Source organism: Bubalus kerabau, chromosome 7 (assembly GCF_029407905.1).
Source record: "Bubalus kerabau isolate K-KA32 ecotype Philippines breed swamp buffalo chromosome 7, PCC_UOA_SB_1v2, whole genome shotgun sequence".
NCBI lineage: Eukaryota > Metazoa > Chordata > Mammalia > Artiodactyla > Bovidae > Bubalus > Bubalus kerabau.
This window is the reverse complement of record NC_073630.1, coordinates 18,945,388-18,961,340: the sequence shown is the minus strand read 5'-3', so window position 1 is coordinate 18,961,340 and position 15,953 is coordinate 18,945,388. Positions and strand designations below refer to the sequence as shown.

The window sequence follows — 15,953 nt, the reverse complement described above, 5'->3', positions numbered from 1 at the left end:
CTAGGATCCGTCAAACTGCAGGCATCAGCTCTTAACTTTGTGAGTCATGCCTTTGTTTTAGAGACTGTCAGTCTTGTGTTTGATGGAGTCTGAGCGCTTGCTAAAAATTTAGGAGGCTTAGACACATTCGGGATGAGTGTGATGATAAATATTCCACCTTGTCTTAAAATTCTGGTAGGACCTTTTCTGTTTTCTTGCATTGTGCTGAATGGAACCGCTCAGTCTCCAGAAAGAAATGGAAGGGCTTGGTTGTTACTGACAGTTAGCTAGAGGATAGGAGAAGGCAATGGCACCCCACTCCGATACTCTTGCCTGGAAAATCCCATGGACGGAGGAGCCTGGAAGGCTGCAGTCCATGGGGTCACAAAGAGTCGGACAAGACTGAGTGACTTCACTTTCACTTTTCACTTTCATGCATTGGAGAAGGAAATGGCAAACCACTCCAGTGTTCTCGCCTGGAGAATCCCAGGGACGGGGGAGCCTGGTGGGCTGCTGTATGTGGTCACGCAGAGTCAGACACAACTGAAGTGACTTAGCAGCAGCAGCAGAATACTCACACCAAACCTGTAAGGCAGCTATTTTTAATTTCTATTTTACAGATGAAGGAACTGTAAATTTTAAGTGATTTGCTGAAAGCCACAGAAAGTAGTACAATCTAGTTTCATCTGAATACCAAAATCTTTGTTCTTTGTTCCACAGCTAGTCATAATAATGGAGGATCCAAAAGTGAATCTATGCTGAAGAAATAACAGTGGGAATGCGGTGGGCTAAAGGGTATACCAGACCACCTGACCTGCCTCTTGAGAAACCTGTATGCAGGTCAGGAAGCAACAGTTAGAACTGGACATGGAACAACAGACTGGTTCCAAATAGGGAAAGGAGTACTTCAAGGCTGTATATTGTCACCCTGCTTATTTAACTTATATGCAGAGTACATCAAGAGAAACGCTAGGCTGGAAGAGGCACAAGCTAGAATCAAGAGTGCCGGGAGAAATATCAATAACCTCATATATGCAGATGACACCACCCTTATGGCAGAAAGTGAAGAGGAACTCAAAAGCCTCTTGATGAAGGTGAAAGAGGAGAGTGAAAAAGTTGGCTTAAAGCTCAACATTCAGAAAACGAAGATCATGGCATCTGGTCCCATCACTTCATGGGAAATAGATGGGGAAACAGTGGAAACAGTGTCAGAGTTTATTTTTCTGGGCTCCAAAATCACTACAGATGGTGACTGCAGCCATGAAATTAAAAGACGCTTATTCCTTGGAAGGAAAGTTATGACCAACCTAGACAGCATATTCAAAAGCAGAGACATTATTTTGCCAACAAAGGTCCGTCTAGTCAAGGCTATGGTTTTTCCAGTGGTCATGTATGGATGTGAGAGTTGGACTGTGAAGAAAGCTGAGTGCCGAAGAATTGATGCTTTTGAACTGTGGTGCTGGAGAATACTCTTGAGAGTCCCTTGGACTGCAGGGAGATCCAACCAGTCCATTCTGAAGGAGATCAGCGCTGGGATTTCTTTGGAAGGAATGATGCTAAAGCTGAAACTCCAGTACTTTGGCCACCTCATGTGAAGAGCTGACTCATTGGAAAAGACTCCGATGCTGGGAGGGATTGGGGGCAGGAGGAGAAGGGGACGACAGAGGATGAGATGGCTGGATGGCATCACCGACTCGATGGATGTGAGTCTGAGTGAACTCCGGGAGTTGGTGATGGACAGGGAGGCCTGGCGTGCTGCGGTTCATGGGGTCGCAAAGAGTCGGACACGACTGAGCGACTGAACTGAACTGAACTGAAAGGGTAATGATGATTTATTTTGATGTACGGCAAAAATCATCACAATACTGTTAATTATCCTCCAATTAAAAATAAACATTAAAAAGAAAGTCTTTGAGTCATTTTATATGGTTAGACAAAAAAAAATCACATAATTAATATATATTTTGTGCAGGGGTTCAAGAGAATGGAGGGTTAACCTGGCAATGGTATCTGGCTTAAGGGAAAGTTGATAATTTCAGTTTTAATATGTTGTATTTGAGGCTATAATGAGAAATATGACTAGTAATACTAGGAATACCTCTATTCCAGGTAGCAGTTTGGTGTTCACAATATGAATTTTAAAGAGATATGGTTGGGGATAAAGATCTGTATCTGATTTTATTTGAGAGATAACTTAGAACAATGAAATTCCCATTGTAGGAAATAAAAGAGGGGAAAGAGAAAATCCATATAGAATATACATTCAAAGTTGAATAGCATACATTCAAATTTTGGCAGTAAAAATGCAGGGAAAAATATTCAAACTGATAGGAGGAGAACAATGAGAGGGTTGTTCTCATATAAACTAAAAGCAGTTTGGTGTTTAGCAACTGCTCCTTGGAGCCTAAGAACAGAAATGGGAATGATAATCTAGATCTATCCATATTTCATTGTATGATTATTGACTTCAGAAAGAACAAATTTTCAAAGAGAAGTATGAAGAGAGTCTAGATTACAATGTTACATATATAGCATATATAAGTATTATTTATTTACTTAATAGACTCATATTTTGGTCATGACATGCAAAAATGTATCTTTCAAATATTACCCTTTATAATTTCTTTATACTTGAGGTACCAACCTTTTAAAGGACAAATTAACCTAGGTTCTTTATAAGTCATCCTTTGCCAGCACAAAATTCATTCATTTTCAGTTTAGCCTAGTCTCATTTGAGTTCACCATTTTCAGAGTCCCCTTCTTGTTTCTCATCCTGCTTCTATTACTGAGCTCCAGGGGCCCTAACTGCTACCAGCAGGGTAGCTGGAGAGGAGCAATCCTGCCTCACTCTCACCTGAGGGCCGCACTGGTCTCCCCCTCCTGATAGAGAATGCCCGGTGTAGTTCTTGATGTTGACACCTCTGCCCTTTGCTCTGCTGGTTCTGTCGCAATCATCCCAGCCACAACATTGTCCCTCAGTGTGCAGCCTCTGAATCACCAGCCATGTATTTCTGGGCCTGGTTGCTGAAGAACTGGCTACTATCTATACCTTTCTGAGGGCTGCAAGTACTCAAGGGTCAGTGGTTACTCTTATTTCTCTATAAAGCCCTCTTCCTCACTTTTGTGAGGCTACTGACTACTGGCTCTTCAGACATATCAGGAGATGTGCAAGCTGGCCCCTACACTACCTCTTACTCTAGTTTTTTTTTTTTTCTTTTCTCTTTTGCCTCTCTTAACTCTGAGAATTCTTTAGTGATAACTAGAAAAAAAATTCTCTATGTTCATTTCACAGCCTCAATTATTATTATTTTATCTGACAGATCCTTTCACAATTAGAAGCTGTGAATGAGGGTTTTTTGTTTGTTTGTTTTCCCAGTCTATTTACAACAACTGCCCTGGTGCCAAAGCTCAGAGTCTCTCAGTCAATGAGTCAAGTAGGGGACTCACATGAGAAAATGAAAAATACATGCTATTTATTATCTCGTGTTATTCATCCTCCTTATTTATCACATCTTTTCCAGAAAAGGATTTATGGCAGCTTTCATATATTTAGATAAATTGAAGTAAAAAGCAAATGGCAGTGGGGGAGAAGGAAAGCAAAAGAAAAAAATATGAGATCAATTCAAGAATGCCATAAAGGCATCTAAACTTGCTTGCAACCAGCCACACACCTGACTCTTGAGTTCTGAAGCAGTCAAAGGAAAGAGGGCATTAGAGGAATCATGTTGCCCAGTGCCAGTAAAAAGGAGCTCACCTGTTGTCTAGAAGCAGCACAGTTATTCCTAGCACTGAATCCAGAGACAAACTTCTCCTTTGAGTCCTCATAAAAAGGGACACTGTGACACAGTGAACAGCATCCTCAAGAAATTGTTGCAGTAACTACATCCAAGTAGTTTTATGGAACTGTTTATTACTGAGTCCTGCAGCGCAGGACCACGGCACAATGCCAAGGGGAAAGCATAATTGACTAGAAATATTTGTCTGGGTGTGCATTTCTCTGTTTTTCAGCCCTAACCCGTGGGTTGATTTTAATGATGCCTTTATGTGGATTCAATTACACTTCAGAAATTTTTCCAGATATTATTCTCTTAACTAAAGTTTTGATGGCTACTGAGCAGCAGTAATTTGTAGTTGGATTCCCTAACAAATGCTTGGAATGCAAGTGCTTTGTGTTATTGAGGAAGATCAGGGTTGCACACTTTATTGTTTTGTGGCCTGGGAGTAGACCAGCATTTCTAAGGAAAGAGGAGGGGCCTTTGAAGGAGCTGGGATAATGATACCCCATTTCTACTTAGAAAATGCCTGTTGGGAAGGGTTGGTCCCAAATTTCCTCAGGAGGCACTTTGGAGTCTGCTTTAACTTATAGATAAAAAGGCCCTTTGAATCTGACCACAATAATTTCAGCCTGAAAAAAATGTATAACTTTGTGTATTTAAATACTCAGAGCAATTATGAAATGCAGCTAAGCCTCTACAGACCATTTAACCTTGAGCTTTGTAATTTCAGAGCATGTCCTGAAAAATAAATTGATGGCAAATCATATATAGAGGTAAATAGATGAGTCAAAATTAGTCTACATTTTGAGTCTAAAGTCAAATAAGTGTTGCCTTTTTACCTAACAAAAATAATAAGGTTGTTTTTAGTGGGGCTGATTAACACCTCTACTTTGACAGTAATTAAGTAGTGGATTAATGTGGAATTTTAGAATCATAAATTTCATTCATAGCCAATAATTAAAAAAATACATTTTAAAAATAAAATTCTTAAAAAAAATGGAGTTCAGTATGTTTAGTGTGGCAATAGAGCTAACATTATAGAATCAGCTGTGGTAAAGCATGGCCTCTGTCCATGCATACATGTCCAAAAGCATACAGGCTTTGCTTGTTTTAATTGGGGTATAGTTGCTTTACAATGTTGTATTAGTTTCTGCTGTAGACTGAAGTGGATCAGCCATATGTATACATTTATCCCCTCCCTCTTGGAGCTCCCCACCAACCCATCCTATCCAGGTCACCACATGGCCCCGAGCTGAGCCCCTGGCACCACACAGCTGGCTCCCACTAGCTGCTTCACACATGGCAATGCACCTCCGTCAGTCCCCATCTCCCAGTACATCTCCCCCACCCCCAGCCACCCTCCGCCTGGCCCATCCCGTCCTGTGCCCACGTGTCTGTTCTCTACCAGTGAGTTTCTAAATTATTAGAGCCACCATGGAGAACAGTACTGAGGTTCCTTTAAAAAAACTAAAAAGAGAACTACCATATGCTCCAGCAATCCCACTGCTGGGCATATCCCTTGAGAAAATTTTAATTCAGAAACTATACATGTTTTTTAAACTTCATGTTTAGACTAAATTTTACCAAAACAGACCATTTTCTTTTTCACTGTTACATCTCTAGCCTTCAGAACAGTACCCAGAACACAGCAGTTATTAAAAGCTGAAATATGTGCCGCAATTAAAATAAATAGTGTTCTCTGGTAAGACAAAAAAATAAAAAGCATAAAGAGATGTTATAGTTTCTGAGTAAGTATTACACATTTAAAAGTATACAGTGTAAGTTTGAATTAAAATCATATTGACCTTTAATTGGTGACTTTTTATTCCTTCTTTAATTAAAAAATTGGCTATCACATTTTAATCAATACTCTATCATATCCATGGAGACATGCTGTAACCAATATGATATTTTTACAAGGCATTTTTGCTTGTTTCTTTGAAATCAGACCTCTAAATACATGATCTTAACAAAATTTATAGCCCAATTATGATCTGATTTAGAAACTAAAATATACAGAAAAGCTCATTGTGTTACAAAGATTAATATGATGAGAGAAAAGCTCCCCAAATTTTAGGGACAGTGGTTCTGCATTTGCAGGTTATTATAATAATCAAAATATGGTAAATGCCAGTTGCTTCTTATGTGCTTAATCTGATGATATATTCATGTTACTGTGATGTCTTTATGAAGCTAAGTACTGAGTATTAGATTAAGTGTCTTAGCAGGCTCAAAAACCAAAGTCAGAATCCTGAATTTAAGTTTGAATTAATCCAGGTTGCCATTTGCGTGCTTTTTGATACTAGTCCACCCAAAATGACATGAGTAGTAGAGATTTTTATCTCAGAATGATATCCCTGCCAGCACCACCAACTGTTGAATGTTAAATATGAGATTAGGCAGGTGCAGAGATTTTTAGTCACCTACAAAAAGCAGTATGTAGACACCCAAGCCAAACAGCTCATACACTAACAAAAATCAACATCCAAACCATCTGCCCATGGAACAAACATGTCAGTCATTTTTCTATTTGACTGGCAGTATTTCTAGAAATGGATGATTTTAAACATTATTTCTGACCCAGAAAAACAAAACAAAACAAAACAACCCACCACCACCACCAGCACCACCACAGAGCTTTAGTTTTATTTACCTGGCAATTGAGCTGATTCTAGGCAAAATTATGAGGTTAAAAAAAAGTCTTCATGTTGCGGCCCTTGCTCTTTCATTTGCCTGCCTCCCCATTACCAGTTTATACCTACATGCTCATCCTAGCATGTATTAACTCTTGCCGGCTGCTGTACCAGTGACTAGGATGAGCTGATGCTTCCATCTGATTTATTTCCTCTTAGGCAAGACATGTTTTTTAGGACTCTACTTATAGGTGATTACATGTAGCAATTAAATCAGATCTAATCAATTCTTGATGATTAGACTACCTATTAAGTTATAATTCCTAGGTTAAAAATGACTTATCTTTATAAAATATGCTTCCTCCTCCCCATTAAAAATCTTTAAAGACTAAGTTAAATTCTTAAAATATTTGTATATCTCTAGTTTGCTTGGGAAATGTTTGAGAAACTGTTTGCTTACTCAATGCCCCTAAAATTAGAGGTTTTAAGGAGCATTGCAATGTCTACTCACCTCTGGCATACTCTGCTTGGAAAACTCTACCAACAAATGACTCTGCCTCGATTTGGTAGAGGTAGCAGAAGGTCAGAGTCCCCAAGGTTTGGCAGACTCTGAAATTTTAAAAGGATGTAATTCCTCACTGAACAGCCTGAAATTCTTATTCATTTAGTGAGATGCTAGACTGGATTTAACAATAACAACAACAAAAATTCATCTGCTAGTCTGTATGTTTAAATTAGGGGCTACTTGAATCAGAAAGAAAACAAAATAGATGTTGACTTGTATCATTTTATATTTTATTTTCTACTTTAATATACTCTGATGCAGTTTATTTCTACTTTTAAAAGGAGAAGGATTAGGTATAGGGAATTCTGTAATATTTATCCTGTCTTTCTTTCAGGATAGAGTATCCAATTATATCTTTTGCATAATGTGAAATCTTCACCATCACAGAGAACACATTTTAAATTTATGGCTCAGAGGGATTTCAATCATCTCTGGCATTCAGCACTCAAGGCGTTTCAGATATTTATTCAGAGCAGTATAGCAGAAAGTACACAACAGATTGCAATTTAAATGCTGTACTTTTTGCAACATATATTTGCAGTAAAAACTTGGAGATTATATAAAATAAGAATGCATTATGAGTACTGTACATTTGGACCACATGTTTTGAGAGGAGAATTCTTACATACTTCCATTTAACAGACAAATGTCTCAGGGTAGCTCTATTCATGGAAGAACACATCTGATGTTCTGATCCTAAAGCCATGTACATTGTTTTGTGTCCACTTTAGGGACACCTCCATGTGCAGATCATTACTCTATGCAGTAGGGGTCAAATAAAAATTCTGTAATATTGGAGTTATTTTTTGGCATCCAATCAAACAATACTGCAGAAGATATACTGGAGGATTGGGTGCCAGGAAGATAAGAAGTCATTGCAGGGACTTCCTTAGTGATCCAAGGAAGAATCCACCTTGCAATGCAAGAGACATGGATTTGTTACCTGGTCAAGACCTTTTAGAACACCCAAAAAGGATGTCCTTTTCATTATAGGGGACTGGAATGTGAAAGTAGGAAGTTAAGAAACACCTGGAGTAACAGGCAAATTTGGCCTTGGAATACAGAATGAAGCAGGGCAAAGGCCAAGAGCTTTGCCAAGAGAACGCAGTGGTCATAGCAAACACCCTCTTCCAATAACACAAGAGAAGACTCTATATATGGATATCACCAGATGGCCAACACGGAAATCAGACTGATTATATTCTTTGCAGCCAAAGAGGGAGAAGCTCTATACACTCAGCAAAAACAAGACTGAGGGCTGACTGTGCCACAGATCATGAACTCCTTATTGCCAAATTCAGATGTAAATTGAAGAAAGTAGGGAAAACCACTAGACTATGCAGCCATGATCTAAATCAAATCCCTTATGATTATACAGTGGAAGTGAGAAACAGATTTAAGGGACTAGATCTAATAGAGTGCCTGATGAACTATGGACAGAGGTTGGTGACATTGTATAGGAGACAGGGAACAAGACCATCCCCAAGAAAAAGAAATGCAAAAAACCAAAACGGCTATCTGAGCAGGCCTTACAAATAGCTGTGAAAAGAAGGGAAGTGAAAAGCAAAGGAGAAAAGGCAAGATACACCCATTTGAATGCAGAGTTCCAAAGAATAGCAAGGAGAGATAAGAAAGCTTTCCTCAGTGATCAGTGCAAAGAAAACAATAGAATGGGAAAGACTAGAGGTCTCTTCAAGAAAATTAGAGATACCAAGGGAACATTTCATACAAAGATGGGCTTAATAAAGGACAGAAATGGCATAGACCTAACAGATTAAGAAGAGGTGGCAAGAATACACAGTAGAACGATACAAAAAAGATCTTCACGACTCAGATAATCACAATGGTGTGATCACTCATCCAGAGCCAGACCTTCTGGAATGTGAAATCAAGTGGGCCTTAAGAAGCATCACTACAAACAAAGCTAGTGGAGGTGATAGAATTTCAGTTGAGCTATTTCAAATCCTAAAAGATGATGCTATGAAAGTGCTGCACTCAATATGCCAGCAAATTTGGAAAACTCAGCAGTGGCCACAGGACTGGAAAAGGTCAGTTTTCATTCCAATCCAAAAGAAAGGCAAAGCCAAAGAATGCTCAATCTACCGCACAATTACACTCATCTCACACGCTAGTAAAGTAATACTCAAAATCTCCAAGCCAGGCTTCAGTAATACATGAACTGTGAACTTCCAGATGTTCATGTTGGTTTTAGAAAAGGTGGAGGAGGCAGAGATCAAATTGGCAACATCTGCTGGATCATCAAAAAAGCAAGAGAGTTCCAGAAAAATATCTTCTTCTGCTTTATTGACTATACCAAAGCCTTTGACTATGCTGCTGCTAAGTCACGTCAGTTGTGTTCGACTCTGTGCGACCCCATAGATGGTGGCCCACCAGGCTCCTGTCCCTGGGATTCTCCAGGCAAGCACACTGGAGTGGGTTGCCATTTCCTTCTCCAATTTGAATATGTGGATCGCAACAAATTGTGAAAAATTTTGAAAGAAATGGGAATATGTGACCACCTGACCTGCACCTTGAGAAATCTGTATGCAGGTCAGGAAGCAACAGTTAGAATGGGACATGGAACAACAGACTGGTTCCAAATAGGAAAAGGAGTACATCAAGGCTGTATATTGTCACTCTGCTTATTTATCTTCTATGCAGAGTACATCATGAGAAATGCTGGGCTGGAGGAAGCACAAGGTGGAATCAAGATTTCTGGGAGAAATGTCAATAACCTCAGGTATGCCAATGACACAACCCTTATGGCTGAAAGCAGAGAACTAAAGAGCCTCTTGATGAAAGTGAAAGAGGAGAGTGAAAGAGCTGGCTTAAAACTCAACATTCAGAAAACTAAGATCATGACATCAGTTCCCATCACTTCATGGCAAAAAGAAGGGGAAACAGTGGAAACACTGACAGACTATTTTCTTGGGCTCCAAAATCACTACAGATGGTGACTGTAGCCATGAAATTAAAAGATGCTTGTTCCTTGTTCAACCTAGACAGCATATTAAAAAGCTGAGACATGACTTTAACAACAAAAGTCTGTCTAGTCAAAGCTATTGTTTTTCCAGTAATCATGTATGGGTGTGAGAGTTGAACTATAAAGAAAGCTGAGCACTGAAGAATTGATGCTTTTGAACTGTGCTGTTGGAGAAGACTCTTGATAGTCCCTTGGACTGCGAGGAGATCCAACCAATCTATCCTAAAGATCATTGGAAGGACTGATGTTGAAGCTGAAACTTCAGTACTTTGGCCACCTGATGCAAAGAGCTGACTCATTTGAAAAGATCCTGATGCTGGGAAAGATTGAGGGCAGGAGAAGAAGGGGACGACAGAGGAAGAGATGGTTGGATGGCATCACCGACTCGATGGACATGGATTTGGGTAAACTCCAGGAGTTGGTGATGGACAGGGAGGCCTGGCGTGCTGCGGTTCATGTGGTTGCAAAGAGTTGGACATGAACGAGTGACTGAACTGAACTAACTGAACAGGCAACTAAGATCTCACATGCCACAGAGCAGCTAAAAGTCTGAGTGCTGCAACTACTGAAGCCTGTGTGCCACAACTTAGACAGTCCATGTGCGAGAAAGAAAAATCCTGTGTGATGCAACTAAGACCCAACTCAGCCAAATAAATATATATTAAAAAAATAAAAACTCATTGCAATGATCCATGAGGCCTGAAAAAGTCTTCAATTAAGAAGAAAGAGTGGAGAAGGCAATGGCACCCCACTCCAGTACTCTTGCCTGGAAAATCCCATGGGCGGAGGAGTCTGGTGGGCTGCAGTCCATGGGGTCGCTAAGAGTTGGATACGACTGAGCGACTTCACTTTCACTTTTCACTTACATGCATTGGAGAAGGAAATGGCAACCCATTCCAGTGTTCTTGCCTGGAGAATCCCAGGGCTGGTGGAGCCTGAAGGGCTGCTGTCTATGGGGTCGCACAGAGCTGGATGTGACTGAAGTGACTTAGCAGCAGCAGCAAGGCATGTAGCACTATATGAGAAGAATTTTTGTAAAATTTATATTGAAGGAATTTTTAGAAAATGAAATATCCATCAGAAAAGAAGTTATTACCAAGGGCAGTTTATCAAGAGTTTCAGGCTGTTGACAGTACAGCCTCCAGGTTGCTCAGCTGGTAAGGAATTTGCCTGCAAAGCAGGAGACCCCAGTTAGATTCCTGGGTCAGGAAGATCCCCTGGACCAGGGATAGGGTACCCACTCCAGTATTCTGGGGCTTCTCTGGTGGCTCAGAAGGTAAAGAATATGCCTTAATGTGGGAAACCTGGGTTTGATCCCTGGGTTAGGAATATCCACTGGAATAGGGAAAGACTACTCACTCCAGTATTCTTGCCTGGAGAATTCCATGGACAGAAGGGCCTGGCAGGCTACAGTTCATGGGGTTGCAGAGTCAGACATGGCTGAGCAACTTTCACACACACACACACACACAGCTTGGCTAGCACAAATGCTGAAAGTAAGCTGGTCTTACTATGAAACATCATAAATGAAGAGAAGCCTTAATCTCTCTGTGTGCACACAAATCTAAAGGAAAAGGAAAAGCAAGAGAATAAAAGAACATTAAAGAAAATGATTTGGTGGTTGACAATACAAAGAAAAGCTTTAGACATATCAAAGAGTTTGGAAATAGTCCAATGGGATTTGGAAATAAGGATCTCTTGTAATGTCTCTGAGACTAATTTTATTATAATTGTGGAAATGGAAGTCAAATTGCAATTGACTTAGGTGGTGAGGAACTGGGGAAATTAGGAAAGCAAGTGCGGGCAGTACATTTTAAATAATTAAAAGTGATTATTATGGTCACTAAGAGAAGAAAGGAGACAGAGTCTCAACTTGAAGGATGTGAATGTTCAGAAAAAGTACAGCTGCTCATTAAAAAAAAAATAAATATGGAAGGAAAGAAACAGTGTATTTCTATAAATGAAGGGCAAAAGAGAAATGTAGCCAAAATATCTGGAAAAGGCTAGAGAACATTGTTGAAGCAACCCAAGATAGGGCAAAGTGTACAAGTGGCAGTGTGACCTTCAGGAGCAGGAAACATGAGTATTGTTATGTGTAGGTGGGAACCGGATGAGGAAGTGGCTCGGCACTTTCCCCAATGGCAGCGCTATCTTATTTATGAAGTAACAAAAGATATGCTGATGGCGAGGCAGGAGAACTCCTTTAGGATGAGGAGAGAGAACATTTAAATGCAATGAGCACCTTAAGGATAAACATCCTAATCACTAAGGAATCTCTGAGAATGGTGGCTGTTTTTAATATTGCTCTCACTAGTGCTTATCACTACACTCTTGATAAGTCCCACACATATTTATTGAGATCAGCCTATTTGTGCCTGGAACTATATTAAGATACAGCAAGTTTTAAAAGACAAGGAGAAATGGTGGCTCTTCAGGGAGCTTGCGCTTCTGTTGTGTCAGGTAGCATTAGGCCAAGGGAAATCGTTCATTTCAGCCCATTCTCTTCTTGTGTTGAACAGTATTTCGCTGTCATATTACTCTATTTGCTGTTCACATGTGACTGCTTCATGGTTTCCTTGTACTTCCCTAGGAATGTTACCTGTATTTTGAGAATGGAGAAAGGATCCATAATAACATTTTGTTCTTTCTTCTTATGCCTTCAAATTTATTTTATTGCTTATTTATTAGTGCTGCCTGCTGTGAGCGGCTCTATCCCTATTTAGCATCATCAGGGATGTCTATATTAAGGTGATCATCCCTTTGTAAGATCAGTAACCAGGACACTAACCACAAAGCTCATTCCACTAACTCATGAAAACAATGTTCATTTATTTTTAGCTTATCCAGTTATCTTCAAACTGCTTTTTCAGGTATACATCACCACTCTTCCTATATCTATAGTGTTTTCAACACTTGTTATTTTTTCAATATAGTAATTTAGAATATTTGCCTCTCTCAAATTTTATGAAATAAAACTGCAATCTTTTAGCCATTGCCATTATGCTAATTTATGCATTTATTCATTTATTTATGGCACATGAATGCTTCATAAATAATAGGGATATAATTAGCTACTTAAATGTAAAAAGCACTTACTAGAATAAAAATACTTACCTGACAGAAAGGTTTAAAAATATAACTTTTTTTCTATATATTCACTCCATGCTTACTAAAAATGGTAGTGGAAATTACTGGTTCCCCTTCTATCTCTGCAAAGCATCCATTCCTTTTCTTTGCCACCAGGAAGCAGTCATTTAGTTCCAGTGAGTTGATCACATCACTGACAACAGAAAAGGAACTCTACCACTTAGTGTAAATCACACATCCCCACCTCACTGACTGTCCAGGGAACTTGCGCTAAGTTGGTTCAACCAGAATGAAGTGCACAACAGTTACTCTCTGGTTGGAGGATTTTCCCCCCTGATGGTGTGGTACTCAGATGTGACATGTGGCCCTACTGCAGCGGAGGGGGCTGGTTGAAGCAAGGGGCTGACCCACAGAACAGAAGCGATCAATCCTATAATGAGCCAGGTCTGCATTATCTCTGGTTATTTCAAGCAAATAAGCTAATAAAACTCCTTTACAGTTTGCACAACATCAACTTCCTAATTATTACAAAACCTTGCTATAAAAAAACAGTGTGGTAGAAACCCTTTGAAGCTAGACACACTGATGAGTTACCCCTATTCAATGAGATACTGATGTCTACATGTTTCTGAAACTCAGATTTTTTCCTGGGTAATGGGGATAATCATAGTATAGTGTGGTTATCATAAGAATTAAAATAATATATTTAGAAAAGCTACCATATAGTACATTTATTGTTACAAGGTAGTATTAAGAATACTATATCAAGGAAGAGAGTTTTGGACACAATCATCTAAGTAAAATACTCCCTAGGCTGATTTTTTGAAGTCTCAATTCATGTAACTAAGGCACTGATATCTGCAGATGAGCAGGAGCCATACTAATTGCATACCCATTGGCACTGGAACTAGTTTTATAATCTTCATCTTCTGGAATTTCTGTGCCCACTGAGTGAAATCTTACTTCACATAATACATTTTACTGGTTTCTCTGAATGGGCATCAATATCTTCATTGCATTCTAAGTTTTCAGCAAAAGAAATGAAGAATTCTCCTGCCTAATTTTTTTTTTTTTTTTCCCTTGAGATGCTAACTACTAACTATTCCTGGTTACCAGGCCCTGGATCTGATCCTCTAAATTCTTATCGAGAGCAGTGGTTCTTCAGAATGGTCAGATAGTCTATAACCTCCCTGCTGCCTCATCTTTGTGAATCCCTGGAATTATCCAGAGACTTCTTCAATGTCTATGCAATTTCTCTCCCATCAGACTCTGGGCACTGACCCTGGGTTAGCTTGAATTTTATCTGCTTCTTTGCACATTGCAATAGAACCTGAAGACCACTTCCCCATCCCTTCTTCAGGAGCAATCCTCACAGCAAGGTTGGATTTTCAGGGCTTAGCACTACTCTTCTTTGCATTTTCTTTCTCTTAAGGCATACTACTGAGAGAGCCTAATGGGCTTCATGAGTTCTCTTAAATTCAGAAAAAAAATTAAACTTATGCATAACTATAAATATTTTCAGAAATCTTTAGAGTCAAGCAACTGAAATACATTCCATTTTTTTTAACTTTCAAAAACTTTAGCTAACATTGCTGCTGCTGCTAAGATGCTTCAGTCGTGTCCGACTCTGTGCGACCCCATAGACGGCAACCCACCAGTCCCTGAGATTCTCCTGAGCCTTACTTATACACCTGTAATTAGGCTAAAATTTTGTATATACTTTCTCATTCCAAAGAAGGCATTTGTTAAAGACCTGTGTTTTCATTCCTCCTAGAATTGCAATATTTGGGAATGTTAAACTCCCTCAAACAGAATGTGACTAACTTTAAAAGTAAACAATATTGATAAGAAAAAGCATAAGACTTCTTGAATTTTTTCCTATTATGTACATGTTCAAAGTCAAAATAAGAATTAAAAAGTAGTAACCTAAATCTAAGAGATATAATATCTTTGCACTGTGACAAATTTGGTAACAGGAAAATTTAAAGGAAAACAACTCACAGTTTTAAATATCAGATCAGATCAGATCAAATCATTCACTCAGTCGTGTCCAACTCTTTGCGACCCCATGAATCGCAGCACACCAGGCCTCCCTGTCCATCACCAACTCCCGGAGTTCACTCAGACTCACGTCCATCGAGTCAGTGATGCCATCCAGCCATCTCATCCTCTGTCGTCCCCTTCTCCTCCTGCCCCCAATCCCTCCCAGCATCAGAGTCTTTTCCAATGAGTCAACACTTCGCATGAGGTGGCCAAAGTACTGGAGTTTCAGCTTTAGCATCATTCCTTGCAAAGAAATCCCAGGGCTGATCTCCTTCAGAATGGGCTTTTAAATATAGCAGACTGTAAATTTCTCATTACCTTAAATTTCACTTTGGCATATGAAATTGCCTTATATCATATAAACTGAACTTGTGAAACTAAGCAATTTTATTTTTCCTTTTGGGTTATGTCACTGAGTATTCTTTTGTCCAGTAATCAACAAATTCCAACTGTATAAAGCTGATGGTTGCCTTCAAGTTTTCATATCATTTTATATCATCATTTCCTTGAATTACTTAAGGAAGTTGTTTCTGTAGTAAGTCACTTGGAATGATTCTGGTAATGCAATTAGATTTATGAATTAGGGATTCTTTTTCTAGTTATTCTAGGAATTAAACATAAAAAGTATTTTGTGTAAATAATTCTTTTTAGGTCTTCAATTTAGGTGATATTTACAAATTTAGGTAAATAGAATCCAGTGAGAATTGTTTGTGGAATTATGTAAACTTTATAATGCTTTGAGCTGAGAAAATCAAGAAAATTCCATTTCCTGACCTATGTACTCAAGGGATGTTCTCAAGATTAATGTGTCTCTTTCTTAGAGCACTAAGGTACATTTAGAGCACTAAAGAAGTCATTTACTAAATGGTGCCCCTGGGACTTGAAAG

The 15,953-nt window shown here is 39.2% G+C and overlaps 1 long non-coding RNA gene across 4 annotated transcripts in view; it reads right to left on the bottom strand.

Annotated features, from left to right (window-relative positions):
- LOC129657496 (uncharacterized) overlaps positions 1 to 15,953 on the bottom strand; it is a 402,704-nt gene that overhangs the window by 189,528 nt on the left and 197,223 nt on the right. The window contains exon 3 of one of the 4 annotated variants that reach the window (XR_008716767.1): positions 11,696 to 12,535. The exons of the other annotated variants lie outside the window; for them this stretch is intronic. This is a non-coding gene — a long non-coding RNA (uncharacterized LOC129657496). Of the gene's footprint in view, positions 1 to 11,695; positions 12,536 to 15,953 lie in introns of those variants that run through there. 4 annotated transcript variants of the gene reach the window in all.